Raw genomic sequence first — 16,474 nt, forward strand, 5'->3', positions numbered from 1 at the left:
GTTTTCAGGGAATGGGAGAGCAAGGGGGAGCCCTTCCATCCAGCGAGTCCACCTCAGGTGTCTTTCCTGGGCACCTGGGCACCCACAGCCCGTGCAGCAGCATGGCTGGAAATAGTGAGAAATGGAAGGAACCTAAATGCCCATCAGTGTGGAGGTGGGCAAATATGATGGTGCATTTAGTCAGCAGCGAAAAAGCATGAAGCAGGTCTAGATAGAGAGTCAAGGGAAGACCTCTAAGACATACTCTGAGGCAAAGACTGAAGAAACCTGTATATAGCACATACGGTGTGGTCCCATTTACGTACAGAAGCACACTATATATGTGACTTCGGCTGTATAGGAAAGGGCTCACATTGCCTGATGATAGCGATTTGTTCATTCGTTCCACAGGTGCACATCGAGTGCCCTCCCTGTGCCCCTCACTGCGCTGGATGAGGGATCAGCAGTGAGCAGGGCAGACAACATCCTGGCTTCCTGTAGGCCGGTGAGGGGGTGGAATGGGGGTAGGGGAAAAGGAACATGATGTCTTTTTATTTACGTACTTCTGTGTTATGGCAAGTTTTTCAGCTAGAATGTTTCATGGTGATGTCATAATAAATACAAAACATAGGAACAAAGAGAAGAAGGTGGAATAAGAAGAGGAGAAGGAGAGAGGCATAGGTAAGCACATTGTGTCAGGGGTGGTCGTGAGAGGGTGACTTTCAAGCTGTTAGCACTCTGGATCTGACTTGAGGGATGGTCTCTCGTACTGAGCATCATAGAAGGACGATATCAACTGGAGAATGCCAGACACAATGTCTGCAGCATCTTCGAAGTAAGAAGGCGTATTCCAGTAAAAGAAAGCCCTGAAACTCCACACAGTTTCTTTTTTTTTTGTTGTTTTTTTGCGGTACGTGGGCCCCTCACTGTTGTGGCCTCTCCCATTGCAGAGCACAGGCTCCAGACGTGCAGGCTCAGCGGCCACAGCTCACGGGCCCAGCCGCTCCGCGGCATGTGGGATCTTCCCGGACCGGGGCATGAACCCATGTCCCCTGCATTGGCAGGCGGACTCTCAACCACTGCGCCACCAGGGAAGCCCCCTCACAGTTTCTTGATGATCTTCAGAGAGCACTGCCTGTAGCTGATTATAGCTCCCAGAAGAGGCAACTTTTTAATCCACGGATCATCTTCTGGGGCTGATGCCGTGAAAATAACTATGCTGTTTTCTGGGAATGTAGTCTTACAGACAGGGCCTTACACCCTCCTCCCCTGACCTAGTGCCTCCACCTGACCAGCAACCTGTTTAAGGGCCTTAATGGGGCTGGGATCCATGACTAATAGCAGAGGAACCCTCTTCTTTTCTTGAAGGTGCTACATCTCTACTCAGTCTACCTGAGAGCCGACTGCACAGTCGGTTTTATGGATGCACAGAAGGGCATGCCCTTCCCCACCTGAGCACCTCCCAGCCCTGGGGCTTGTCTTCTCTGGGCAGAAGAATCGGCAAGACAAGCTATTGGCCAATAAGTTAACAGAAATGTTACCACCACCCTGTGGTCTCAGCGATCAACTTGGGCATTAGATTTGTGGTCAGACAACCTAAGTTCAAATCCTGGCTCTGCCATTTTCAAGCTGTATGCTCTTTGGCATGTTTCTAACTTTGTAAATAGCAATAATAATAATAATAATAATTAAATGGAGGTAACAAAAAAATTCTCCCTCAAAAGTGGTTGTGAGAATACAGGTGTTTATAGATGTTTGTTTTTCACGTGTGCACATCTTGCGTGTGTGTGTGTGTGTGTGTGTGTGTGTGTGCATTGTTCTACTAGTCTTAGGCATTTTCTCCATGCATCTGGAGCTGGCAGGACTCTGAGGATAAAGGGACATCCTAGGTGAGCAGAATGTGCCTGTCAGCTGTGACAGAGACAAAATTTCAGTTCCAAGTAAAACCAGATCTGCCTGTCCTCAGAGAAAATCAGAAAGGTTCCTTTTGGTTACTTCGGGCAAAGGCATCCAGCCTAGGCCACCCTAGCTGCATTTCAGTCCTTACTCCTACATTGGCTAACATTTTCAACAGACAGGAATTTTACAAACTGTTTACTTAAGGAAAAAAAAAACAAAATCTCATGCTTAACTATTTTCATCATTATGATATTTGGCTTTGTGACCTAGTAAATATTTTTAAAGCAAAAGGAAATGTGTTTGTCTGTCTCTCTCCATCTTTCTTTCTTTTCTGGTGTTTTCATTGATAAATTTCATTGGGTGACATTGGATGAGTCAGCCATTTTCCCTTAAGTTCTTTCCCCTCTTCCTTATGTAATGTAGTTTTGAGTCCCCACATCATTCATGTCTTTCTCCGGTGAAGACTTTGTCCAAGTTCCTCTGGAAGTGGGGTGCCCAGATCTCCATCCAGTTGGCCAATACAGCTTTGTATTCTGTATATAGCTCCGAGGCACTGTCCCCTCCTTTGTTTTACTTACTGTACTTCTATTAAAGGATCCCAAGCTTACATCATCCTACTGAGTCAGGAGACAGCTCATATTCTATTCACTTGGAGAGATTTATCAAAATTCAGATGCCTAGAACACTCTATGACATAAATCACAGCAAGATCCTTTTTGATCCACCTCCTAGAGAAATGGAAATAAAAACAAAAATAAACAAATGGGACCTAATGAAACTTAACAGCTTTTGCCCAGCAAAGGAATCCATAAACAAGACGAAAAGACAACCCTCAGAATGGGAGAAAATATTTGCAAATGATGCAACTCACAAAAGGATTAATCTCCAGAATTTACAAGCAGCTCATGCAGCTCAATATCAAAAAAACAAACAACCCAATCCAAAAATGGGCAGAAGACCTAAATAGACATTTCTCCAAAGAAGATATAGATGGCTAACAAACACATGAAAGGATGCTCAACATCACTAATCATTGGAGAAATGCAAAACTACAAAACTACAATGCAAAACTACAATGAGGTGTCACCTCACACCGGTCAGAATGACCATCATGAAAAAATCTGCAAACAATAAATGCTGGAGAGGGTGTGGAGAAAAGGGAATCCTCTTGCACTGTTGGTGGGAATGTAAATTGATACGGCCACTATGGAGAACAGTATGGAGGTTCCTTAAAAAACTAAAAATAGAACCACCTTACGACCCAGCAATCCCACTACTGGGCATATACCCTGAGAAAACCATAATTCAAAAAGAGTCATGGGGCTTCCCTGGTGGCGCAGTGGTTGAGAGCCCGCCTGCCGATGCAGGGGACACGGTTTCGTGGGTCTGGGAAGATCCCACATGCCGCGGAGCGGCTGGGCCCGTGAGCCATGGCTGCTGAGCCTGCGCGTTCGGAGCCTGTGCTCCGCAACGGGAGAGGCCACAACGGTGAGGGGCCCGCGTACCGCAAAAAAAAAAAAAAAAGAGTCATGTACCACAATGTTCATTGCAGCTCTATTTACAATAGCCAGGACATGGAAGCAACCTAATTGTCCATCGACAGATGGATGGATAAAAAGGATGTGGCACATATATACAATGGAATATTACTCAGCCATAGAAAGAAATGAAATTGAGTTATTTGTAGTGAGGTGGATGGACTTAGAGTCTGTCATACAGAGTGAAGGAAGTCAGAAAGAGAAAAACAAACACCATATGCTAACACATATGTATGGAATCTAAAAAAAAAAGGTTCTGAAGAACCTAGGAGCAGGACAGGAATAAAGATGCAGACGTAGAGAATGGACTTGACACCGGGAGGGGGTAGGGTAAGCTGGGACGAAGTGAGAGAGTGGCATGGACTTATATATACTACCAAATGTAAAATAGGTAGCTAGTGGGAAGCAGCCTCATAGCACAGGGAGATCAGCTCAGTGCTTTGTGACCACCTAGAGGGGTGGGATAGGGAGGTTGGGAGGGAGATGCAAGAGGGAGGAGATATGGGGATATATGTATATGTATAGCTGATTCACTTTGTTTTAAAGCAGAAACTAACACACCATTGTAAAGCAATTAGACTCCAATAAAGATGTTAAAAAAAAATTCAGATGCCTAGATCTTGTCCAACCTCAACGTATCATTATCTCTGGACGCGGTGTGATTGGAGGTCTTCTTTTAGATCCATTCCACGTGATTCTACTGTGCATCCAGATTTTGGCAAATGATACCCCAGAGATTTCTTTCACAGGGATGAAGGGCAGGTAGGTTTGTATTTCAGGGATGTATATTTCCTTCCTTCTGATCCACACCAAAGTTAATTAAAAGCCTTAAGCACAAGAAGGCAGCACACGCAGGGGCATCACACTGTGAAAAGAATCTGAGAGCGTCGCTTTTATTCCTCAAGGTCCACAAATAACCAAATAACAACTTACAACTGTACAGGAGTTCCCTATTGACAAATTCCTCCATCCCACCTCATCCTCACACCATATCTGTGACATAGGGGTTGGACCTGTCATTTTGCAAGTGATATAAGTGTTGTCTGAGAGGTCAGATGACTTCTCCAAGGTCTTACTATTAGTAATTGGCAGAGATGGATTTTCTCAAACATTCCAGCCAGCACCAGCACATGGAGTAGCTTTCACCACTTAAGACATCCAGGAAGACATGAACCAACAACTTCGTCAATTAGACCCCTGTCTAATAATAAAGATCAGAATTATTGTAACCTACACAGAACCACATATGCACAGGGGTCAAGAAAACAAGCAAAACAAGTTTATCATACATGCATTATAACCTAAAGGTTTCAACAATACGTGAGCACCCAGGGAAAGTAGGAAAGAAAAACCATTTAAATAGGGTGGCCAGGGCTTCACAGACTTTAACATGGATGTGAATTATGTGGTGTGGTAGACAGAACAATGGCCCCCAAAGATGCCCTAACCCCCAGAACCCGTGAATAATGTTACCTTTCCCAACTAAACAGACTTCGTTGGATATGATTTAAGTTATGGAATTTGAGAAGCGGAGATTTGGATTATCCAGATGTAATCACATGGATCTTTATAAGTGGGAGGTAGGAGGGTCAGAGTCAGAAGCAGATGTGATGGCAGAACTAGAAGCAGAGGTTAGAATCAGAGGAAGTCATTTAAAGATGCTACTATAATGCTGGTTTTAGATGGAAGAAGGGACCATGAGCCAAGGAATGTGGGAAACCTCTAAAAGCTGGAAAAAGCAAGGCATGGATTCTTGCCTAGAACTTCCAAAAGGAACGCAGCTCAGGCAACACCTTGATTTTATTTAGCCCAGTAAGACCCACTTCAGACTTCTCACATCAGAACTTTAAGATAAGAAATTTGAGTTGTTTTAAACCACCAAGTTTGTAATTTGTTACAGCAGGCCTAGGAAATGAATACACCTGGAAACTGGTAAAATGCAGATCCTTATCCCGGGTCTAGGAAGGCGTGGGAAACTCTGTTGGGAGCATGGTGTGCTACCTGTGTGCTGGTCCTTGGACCACACCTTGAACAGCAAGGCCATGAGCAAATCCCCTGTAACCGTTCCTCCAATGACTGGAGGCCTCCACTTAGCAGAGCATGGAAGCATTGATCCTGCAGACCCCTGAGTTCCTTACCTTTGACGGCCCAAGCATCCATCCACTTGAAAATGGTGCAGGCCCCTTGTCAGTCTTACATTTAATGTCACCTGTTCTGAGAGCTAACCCCCTTTTATTCTCTATTTCTGCCCCTTGTTTATTTGCCTCACAGATTGTAATCGTAAGTCTGGGCGTTTTGCTTATCGTCTCCCTCCTCACGTATCTGCTGCCTCATGCCCACTGGGCAGCACAGTGCCTAGCACAGAATAGACTCTCCTGTGTGAATGAACGAATGAACTAAAGAATTAAGGAATCCCTTAGTTCTTTTCAAAATAAATGCCAAAATCTCTCACATCTTATTTGTACAACTGAATTTTTTAAGCTACAGAATCCAAAAGTTTACAATGATCCAAGGAGGTTTATCTTCTCAGACTGGCCTCTATATTCCAAGCAGATGAAATCAGTCTATTGATCTTTCTCACCCATGTTCAAGATTTCTCCCCAAATTTGAAAAGCCTGCTATAGAAGTCAGTTCCTGGGCTTCCCTGGTGGCGCAGTGGTTGAGAGTCTGCCTGCCGATGCAGAAGACATGGGTTCATGCCCCGGTCCGGGAAGATCCCACATGCCGTGGAGCGGCTGGGCCCATGAGCCATGGCCGCTAGGCCTGCGCGTCCGGAGCCTGTGCTCCGCAACGGGAGAGGCCACAGCAGTGAGAGGCTCACGTACCGAAAAAAAAAAAAAAAAAAGTCAGTTCCTGTGAAGCAGACTCTGGACGATTTGCAGGCAGGAAGCTTGTGGGGACATGTTCACACAATCCATACAGAAAGGGGATGAGGGAAACAGGACTGGGCAGAGGGAGGAGTGGGCTGCAATGCAGACCCAACAATGTCCTCCACTGGTTCATACAGGGAGTAGGCATGGCCCTTCAGATTTGTCCTTAACTGGGGCAAGGGTGCCCAGTAACAACCAGTCACTGGACTGGTTACATTCCTGTAGAAACCAGTCATTGAGGGCAGGCTGCCCCAGAAGGGGGCACAAGGTGGAGATGGCACCCTTCAGTTCTAGGTAAGCCCCAAAGAAGGACTCACCTGGGAGCCGTCAACCCCGAAAGCTTCCCAGAATTGGGGGCAGGAGTGGGTCAGTGGTGATAGGTGAGAATTTAGGGAGACCCACCGCACTCACCACGCATGCCTTGTTTCCTCAGTCACTGGGGGAAAAGAAACTATTAGAAGCCAGGATAAAGCTCTGCGTCACACCAATATGAACCAGAGAGGAATAGACTAGAGATGCAAAAAGGAGAAGAATGCTGATGTGGAAGGGTCCAGAGGGAGGGAAATCGGCGTGGACCTGAGGGTGTACCCACAGAGCCTGTCTTGAGACAGGGTTCTTCTGAGGTGGGCCAGCTGGAGAATGTGATGTGTGAAGGCGTCAAGAATGTGGAGAAAGGAGGTGGGCATTTGGGGTAGGCCACAGGTAAGGCCACAATATAAACAGGGAGAAGGCGCGGAAGGGTACGTGGGGCAGTGTAATAAGCTGATTAGAAAGGAATAAGAGGATTGCTGGGCACAGTGAGGGATGGACTGGGCTGGCTATTAGGAGTTTGCAGGGGTCAGTCATGGGAGCTTATGTCTTTCTTCCAGTAGCCTTGAAACAAAGGAGGGACAGCAGACAGTTCCCAGCTGGCAAAGCAGGTGTGGCAGGGAGACACTGGGTGAGAGAATCAGTGGCTGGTGAGTCACCAAAATGGATGCCCTAGTGTCCAGCTGGATGAAGAGGCCAAGATGGGTGGAAAGGGATATAAGAACAGGCTTGGCTTCCCTGGTGGCGCAGTGGTTGAGAGTCCGCCTGCCGATGCAGGGGACACGGGTTCGTGCCCCGGTCCGGGAATATCCCACGTGCCGTGGAGCGGCTGGGCCCGTGAGCCATGGCCGCTGAGCCTGCGCGTCCAGAGCCTGTGCTCCGCAACGGGAGACGCCACAACAGTGAGCGGCCTGCGTACCGCAAAAAAACCCCAAAAAAACAGGCTTGCCACAAGGTCCTAAGAAGAATGTCCAGCAGATTCAGGAGGATTCAGGGAGAGGGAGAGCTGAAAGGTGGAGGTTGCAGAGGGAAATTTCGGAGGTGTTTATAAAGGTGCAGGACAAGAAGGAGCCCCTGCAGAGAGGGGTGAGGCAAGTACCATCCTGCAGGAAAGCCGGGTATTCTGCTTAAAATGGCATCATTACAGTAGTAATATATGCATGGAAAAGCTCAAACTGTATATGGAGTAAAAATGTGAGTCCCCTTTCAAACAAATTCACCCCTAACCAAAGCTCAGTCCCCTCTCTGGAGGCAACCACTGGCAATTTGGAGCATCCTTCCAGACCTCTGGCTCTGCATTCCAGACACTCGTATATATGATCCCATTTCTTTTTTTAAAAAAATATTTTATTTATTTATTTAGCACCAGGTCTTAGCTGTGGCATGCGGGATCTTCATTGTGGCATGCAGGATTTTTAGTTGTGTCATGAGGGCTTCTGAGTTGCAGCATGCATGTGGGATCTTAGTTCCCTGACCAGGGATCGAACCCGGGCCCCCTGCATTGGGAGTGTGGAGTCTTAACTCACTGGACCACCAGGGAAGTGCCTATATGATCCCATTTCTGTGAGAAAGATTATATATATGTGTGTGTGTGTGTGTATATATATATTATTTACACATTATATATATATAAACATTCCTAAATAGGATCATATATATTATCCCATACATTAATTTGCTTACTGCTTCACTCTCAGCACTGGGATCATCCCACATCGTGAGGATGACAACTCTGACTTGGCCTGTTTCACCTGACTTGTCGCAGGACCCCTCAAGAAGGAATGATAGGAGCTCTCTGTGGAGTAGAGAGCCTTAATGAGGGCAGCCCAGGCAGCAGCTTGTGAAGGGTGAGGCGGCAGCCATGGGTGAAGCCGGCCCAGAGACGTTTCCCCTTTCCCCTTGTTAAAGGTAGAAGAAGTGTGTCCCAAAGGTTTCACCAGGTGGTTTTCCAACATCTAGGAATATTTTATTGTTTCTGGATGAGACTTGTTCATCACCCTTCTTGGAATCAAAACAAAGTTCAAAACAAAATTCTAAACAAAGCAATCCTCTGCTCCCAGGTCTTGATTCCATTCCCTTGCAGGGAATGAACCAAGATACAGGTCTTCTGACAACTTTCCCAGCCGAGCCCCATGGAGAAGCCCAGCGCAGGCTTCCTTTTACCCCTTCCCGGTGGCCAGCAATTGATGTGGACATCCTCATGGGGGGTAGTACCATCTAATTTCTATTGACCCCTTTCTTCATGTCTTCATAGTTATGCAGGGAAAAGAAGATTGTTTTCCCACTAGAAGTTATTTGAGGTTTTTAAATGGTCCAAGTTTCAACAGTCAAATTCATCACAGCCAGCTGGGTAAGGTGGAAAGTACCCTAGACAAAGAGGTCTGGGTTCCCACATTCAAATCTGGAGCTCCCCCTGCCCCGGTGTGAGGCTGAGAGGCTGAGCTGCTATCCAAGGGTGGGGCTCATTAGCTATCAAATGTAACACCTGCCTTGTGGGCTTTACAGAGTGGTTGGGAGGAGAAAGTCAGAAAGATCCCTGGAAGCATTTTGTTAATTGTGAGGTTCTGGGAAGCACTGGGGTATTTCATTAAGCTGAGTTCACCCAACTGGGGAAAATGTTTAGTCCTAGAGAAGAAAGTTAATCTCAGCCTGGAATAGAGAGAAAGGACTCAGGACCATAGCACCTTCATATATGACTTTATGCTGCTTTGAAAGCACTTTGATTCAGATACTTACAAGCCTGTGAAATAAAGAGACAGAGTTAGATTCTTACTGCAATTGCATGAGAAGGGCCGGAGACTGAGAAGGGAAGCAACCAGAAGCTTGCTCCTCTTTGCCTGGTCCCTGCCTGAGTACTACACTGCAAGGAGATGGAAACAGGGACACAAGCCAGCCTCATTTGGCAACGTAATTGGCCCAGAGGAAGGACCACACCCTGAAATCCCCATGGCAGCAGAGCTCACCACCCATTCCCAGGCAGGGAAATGCAAACAGACAGGAATGGATGGGGGAAAGGTCTAAGCAGGCCGCCCAAGGAGAAAGAGAGATGGTGGGCTGGTCACCGGTTAACTTCCAACCGGATGGGTGCAAGTAAACAGTGATAGTGATAGTTAACGTATATTGAGGGCTTCATGTGGATGCACTATACTAAGTATTTCAATGAGTTTACTTGTTTGACACAGCACAATCACCCAGTCAGGCAGGTACAGTCATTATCTCCATCTACAGATGAAGAATTTGAGACCCCGGGAGGCTGAGTAAATTTTGAAAGGACACACATCTGGCAAGTGATGGAGCCCTGATTCAGAGCCTGACAGGATAAATCCAGTGCTGGGCTCTTGACCAGGGCACCATGGAGTTTTCCTAATTAATACTTTAGCAAAGAATAATACAATCTACATTTATAGAACCCTGAAGTATGGAGAGTGGAAGAAATATTGAAGATGACCTGGGGGTTTCATTCAACAAATATTAATTAAGCACCAACTGTGGGGTGGGCATTCACTAATATAGGTTTAGGAGGGAACGTAGTACAGTGGTAAAGTTAGCAGACACATCTATTCTTTCATGGAGCTAACATTCTCAGGAAAGAGATGATAAATAACTGTAACAAATGAGTCAGTGATAAGGGGTATGAAGGGAGAGGCAGGGACAGAAGTTAGCAGACTGGAGGAACCCCTAATCTCTTATCCACGTGTCCAGTCGCCACCTTCTACACTTGGGGACGAAGAGGTAGAGACAGCAGTCACCTGCTCAAGACCAGACTACACCCAGCTGGTGAGAAGCAGAGTTGGAAGTGAACACTGTCTTCCTGCAAAGCCAATCCTTTCTTCACAGCCCCTCCCGATGAAGGGTCTATTTTCCTATCATGGTCTAGTCCTTAGACCCCAGAATCAAGGGAGGGAAACAGCGCTCAAGCACCCCGTTGTTGGCCGCAGGACACAGTGGACCATCCGTCCCCCTTCACAGCCCAGCACCCAGGGAGAAGCCCGGGCGGGGCGGGGCCTGGACACGCGCCGACGCGTCCAGCAGGTGGCAGCAGCGAGCGGCCGCGCCCCCTGCGCAGCCACCCCGAGAGCCGGCATCATGGATGTCGAGCTCTCCTATTTCGCTTTGCTCGCCTTGGAATTCGAGACCCCAGACGAGGACCAGGATTCATGAACCGGTCGCAGGGGCCCGGGCAGGGGCCTCTGGCTCCCGACGCTGGCCGAGAGGTGGGTCCTGGGGCGGGTCGCTGCTCGCGGCGCCCGGGTGGGGACGCCCTGCCCAGCGGAGCCGGGCGCCCCGCGTACTGCCCACGCTCTGCCTCCCTGTGGTCCACACCCCCTTTGGGCTCCCGAGCCGCTGGGCTGCAATAGTCGGGGTGCGCGCGAGCAGGCGCTGCCAGCCCTGTTTCTGCCCGGCAGTCGGGTCCCAGGAGCGGACGGACCCGGCGCCCGCGTCCTCTCTGCCTCCTCCTCCTTGCTGCTCTCACCTGCGCCTATTAACCCCCTCGCCTTCAAGGCCGGGGGCTACAGCCCAGACTGAGAGGGGGACAGCAGAAAGAGAGAGAGCACCTGAGGATACAGAGCTGACACTGGACTGCCCTTTTCACCCCCAGGTGATGAGTGAGGTCGGAAGATCGCAAGATTTAAAGGAAACTGGGGCCAAAAAAGATGAAATAAAAGGCATTCAGGTTAGAAAGGAAGTAAAACTATCTCTAGTGTCAGGTGACAATCTTATAAGTGGAGTCATAAGGAATCCAATTTTTTAAAAACTATTAGAACTAATAACAAGGTTAGTAAATTTGCAGGATATAAAAACAATGTACAAAAATCAGTTGTTTTCAATACACTAGCAAGGAACAATCCAAAGATGAAATTAAGAAAACGATTTACCAAAGCCCCCAAAATAATAAAGCACTTAGAAATATATTTAACAAAAGAATGCAAAACTTATACTCTGGGAACTACAAAACATTGTTGAAAGAAATTAAAGATATAAATAAATGGAAAAACATCTCATGTTCATGGATTTAGAAGACTTAATACTGTTAAAATGGCAATACCCCTAAATTAATCTGCAGATGCAATGCAATCCCTATCAAAAGCCCAGAAGCTCTCTTTTTAAATAGAAATTGACAAGCTAATATTAAAGTTCATATGGAGACTTTAGGGAACCAGAATAGCCAAAGCTATTGGCTATAACAAAGTTGAAGAACTCACAGTTTCAAAAGTTATTATAAAGCAATGGAAATTATGACAGTGTGGTACTATCTAAGGATACATCATTGTAATAGAATTGAGAGTCTAGAAATAAACCCATGTACCTATGATCAATTGATTTTCCACAAAGGTGCCAAATCAATGGAGGAAAGAATACTCTTTCACCAAATGGTGCTGGGACAACTGTATGGCCACATGCAAAAGAATGAAGTTGGGTCATTACCTCACATCATATATATAAGTTAACTTACAGTGATGGAAACATAGCCTTGCTTTTGACCAAGGAGGCCCTGAGTTATTTTGGCAATGAGGCAGCTATTGGCCTTCTGAAGAAAGTGTCAGGCTTTGGCCCTTTAAAAGACTGGGAAGAAAGAGCCCATACTTTCCCTGCTGTCCTGCCTTTGACATGATATCTACAACATTCCAGGACTGGCTCTGACCACCCTCTCTGAGTATTAGAATGTCAGACTTGCTGCTTAGACTGTGCTGTAAGCTGAGACACTCCATGGTAAGCTGATGTGGTCACCAGCCACCAGATGTGGTCCATTCAAATAATCACAACCTTCTGATACTGAGACTTCTATCCTACTCTCAACCACATTATATCTTCAAACCACAGTAGCATTAAGAGGTTGGATGCACCTGGCTTAATATTCTCTCTACTTCCACTGGACATTTGACAACATGCTCTGTGTAGCCCTGGATGTTTCATACCAATTGTACCCATCAACTATTATCCAGGTCACCAACTCAACTGTGACCATAGCTCCAAATTTTTGGTAGCACTGGAACAACCCTATTCACTTAAAAAGACCCTATTGACCTTGAAGGGCTTGGACCTTCAGATGATACTAGGAACATAGCTGTTATGCAGATGTTATATCAATATGAGCAACCTGCAGAGAAGCAGGTATACTCTGATTTCCTGTCTCTTCCCTGGACCCAAAGAGAGCATCTCACCTTGTCACTGAAGATGACAGAGTTCTTGCACCTGAATTAAGGCCATAGAACTGCCACTTTCTGCGCTTCACACTGGGATGTGGTGGAAGACCATCAACCCACATTGCTCATGGCTGAACCCTGACTCATCATCTCATTGGTTCATAATGTATCATGCTCCCAAGTAAGAAAAGCTGTTACTGGCTCATGAGTGCAGAACTGAGCTGAACAATTGCTGAGTAGATCAAAGCAGGAATGAAAGTGCCCCTCCCCAAATCACCTTCTTTCATGAAACAAAGCAAAGCCCTTCCCTTAACCCTGTCTTTTCCGTGAAACTACATAGTCCCCACTTCCGTGGGAAATGTAGAAGAGGTTACCATATATGTAAAGTTAGACCATTAAATGACATTATAGTTAGGCGATTTTAGCAAAAAAATCTGGGGACAGGTGACACGTTGAGAGACCGTGAAGCAAGGCTGACTCTAGTCAGAAGGAAGCTTGTACAAATGTTACAACAAGTTCATTGTAAATCATTAAGAAAAGAATAGAATTGCTAAGGGATGGGAAGTGGGGTTGAAAGAATGTCAGGGGGCTGGAAGAAAATGATCATAAACAATAGAGATCTTTATGCCCACCCTGCTAGGTTCCAAGCTTGGCTAAAACTAACCTTCCTACTATAGCGTTGATGTAGAAGTAAAGAATTTTCAAACTAGGTCTTTTAGAAAGTATCCAGTCTAGAATATATCTAGATAGTTTTGAAAGGCCCATCTAGATCTAAAAAGATACTGTTTTTTTGTTTGTTTGTTTTGTTCAGAATCATTTTAAAAAAGAAATATAACTTGGAGCTCAGTAATTCAAAGATCACTTACTGGGCTTCCCTGGTGGCGCAGTGGTTGAGAGTCCGCCTGCCGATGCAGGGGACACGGGTTCGTGCTCTGGTCCGGGAAGATCCCACATGCCGTGGAGCGGCTAGGCCCGTGAGCCATGGCCGCTGAGCCTGCATGTCCGGAGCCTGTGCTCTGCAACAGGAGAGGCCACAGTAGTGGCCTACCGCAAAAGCAGCCCGTGTACCGCACAGCAGCCCACGTACCACAAAAAAAAAAAAAAAAAAAAAAAAGATCACTTACTGAGTGTTTATTTTGAACCAGGCACAACATGACTGCTTCATGTATATTATCTCATTTAATCCTCACAATAGTCCTGTGAGGCAGCACTGTTATTGTTCCCTTTTTACAGATGGAGAAACTGAGGCACAGAGAGATTAAGTGCTTGCCAGAGTCACACTGCTAGTCTCTTGTAGAGCAGAGTACAAGAAGAGCTGCCTGTTTAAACCAAGGTAGAGGGAAGGGTTTCGAGTGGGGAAGGGTCAGTAACCCTGTCACTTTTCCTTCTGCCCCCACAGCTCAGAGGACCCTGTTTGAAAACTTCTGATAAGAAAACCAGAAGATAAACTGAATGGCTTAATGTCAAGGTAGGATAAAATATTACAAAGATAAATATTTTAATACACAGTTAGCTTTAAAGAAAGAAAGGGAAATCCATGGGAGCCAGAAACAAGTGCGGAATTCAGAGTCCTACAAGTTCATGGGAGTAGATGCCATAGGGACCCTGAGGGTTCTCAGCCTGAACACTGGTCCTCAGAGCTGGGCTGGTCTTCTAATGTCCACCACCACCCCACCCTCCCTTATTAGACATGACCATGGGCCTATGTAAAGCAGGAGAGCTGGACATTTGCTCCCTGCGTGAAGCTTGAAGCCTGAAAGTGTTGTTTTTCCATCAAAAAAGGAATTAGAAAACTTACTTCCACCTTCCAAGGAAACCCCGAAGAAGCCATGCATCTGTGAGGAAAAAATCAAACCTCCAGACTTGCTACTTGAGAAGGTGTAGGATCTGAATTTACCCTGCACTCTACAGGAATCCCAATCAGGGGAGTAAGTGATTAAAACTGGCCCTTGGATGTTGATTCTCTAGGAAGACAACCGAAACAATTGCAAAAACTACTCTATAAGGATACTTTCACAGTGTAAGGCTCATTAGAAGCCCCCCCACCCTTTTTTCTTTTAAATGTTGAAGACTCATCCAGGGTAGTTCACAGTTAAAGAGATACAAATCCAAAAGGAAATTAACTACCTGGAGGGAGGACCAGCAGTTGTAACCAGCCAGTGAATTAGCATAGCAAGAATGGGAAATAAAAGAACAGGAAATGAAAGAGACCTAAAATAAGTGTGTTAAAGTAACTTAAAAGATTTTTAAAATTAGGAACTATCATGAAAGAATAGAGCATTATGGACAAATTTGATCAATAGCCAAATACAGCAACCAAAAATTTTTTTGATAAAATTTGATTTGATAAAATACAAATTTGATTTTAAAAAAGACACATTTGATAAGTAACCAAATAACAACTCCTAGAAACAAACAAAAGTGCACTGCAAATAAAGATCCACTGGATAGGTTATTTATTTATTTTATTTTTTTTGCTGTACGCGGGCCTCTCACTGCTGTGACCTCTCCCGCTGCGGAGCACAGGCTCCGGACGCGCAGGCTCAGCGGCCATGGCTCACGGGCCCAGCCGCTCCGCGGCATGTGGGATCTTCCCGGATGGGGGCACGAACCCGCATCCCCTGCATCGGCAGACGGACTCTCAACCACTGCGCCACCAGGGAAGCCCCACTGGGTAGGTTAAATACAAGATTCAGCACAGCAGAGGAAAAAAAAATCCAGGAACCTGAACACAGATCTGCAGCAATCACCCAGAATGTAGCTGTAGAAACTACAAAAGGATTAACCAAGCGAGACAGAATAGAATGAGAGGCCCAGCATAATCTAATAGAACTCCCAGAAGGAAAGGCTGAAAGGGAGTCAGTACTCACAGGGAAAATGACTGAGAATATTCCAGAATGAAGACATGAATCTTCATACTGAAAAAGTACATTAAGTTCTCAAGAGGGTAAATAACAGTAAAAGATTTTTTTTAAACATGATTTCTGTTTCTCTAAAGGTTTTATCTGTTCTTGTTTTTCCTCCCAGTCCTTCTTTCTGGGTTTAATTTCTATTTCATCTAAGTGTTCGATTTTATAGAATGAAAGAATTAAATGAAAATATAAGAATATAAATTAATAAAATAAAGAATATAGAAAGGAAATAACAATGACGAATGACAAAATTAATGAAATTCTATGTTTTAAGAACTCGTTTTCGGGGCTTCCCTGGTGGTGCAGTGGTTAAGAATCCACCTGCCAGTGCAGGGGACACGGGTTCAAGCCCTGGTCCAGGAAGATCCCACATGCCGTGGAGCAAGTAAGCCTGTGCGCCACAACTACTGAGCCTGCGCTCTAGAGGCCACTCGCAACAACTAGAGAAAGCCTGCGCACAGCAACAAAGACCCAACGTAGCCAAAAAAAAAAAAAAAAAAAACTCGTTTTCAAGCTGCCGCTGCTATAAGTTAGTTACTATTGCTGGGCTCTGCTTACTTCCATGATAGACAGGCTATTCTCCCATGTGTAGATCAGAAGTCAGCTTCTGGGGCAGTTTTACTCTCAGTTTACTGCCCATGTGGTCAGAAAAGCCTTCCAGGGGCGGTACACCCAGCACAGGGAGGGAAGCTGGGGGAAGAGGATGGAGACTTCAGCAAATGCTGGACCATCTTCAGAAACCTGACCCCAAATGAACATACACTAAGAGTGACACCCAGTGGCCCGATCACAGGGACAGCACAGCACACAGGGCTGGTTCC

At 45.8% G+C, this 16,474-nt stretch overlaps 1 protein-coding gene across 1 annotated transcript in view; it reads left to right on the forward strand.

Moving 5' to 3' along the window:
- Positions 1–10,657: 10,657 nt before the first annotated feature.
- ABLIM3 (actin binding LIM protein family member 3) overlaps positions 10,658–16,474 on the forward strand; it is a 178,959-nt gene continuing 173,142 nt past the window's right edge. The window contains exons 1-2 of the mRNA XM_073801864.1: positions 10,658–10,809; positions 14,141–14,209. The gene's annotated coding sequence lies outside the window, so the exon portion shown is untranslated. The remainder of the gene's footprint in view (positions 10,810–14,140; positions 14,210–16,474) is intronic.

The sequence above is a fragment of the Tursiops truncatus genome, chromosome 3 (assembly GCF_011762595.2).
Source record: "Tursiops truncatus isolate mTurTru1 chromosome 3, mTurTru1.mat.Y, whole genome shotgun sequence".
NCBI lineage: Eukaryota > Metazoa > Chordata > Mammalia > Artiodactyla > Delphinidae > Tursiops > Tursiops truncatus.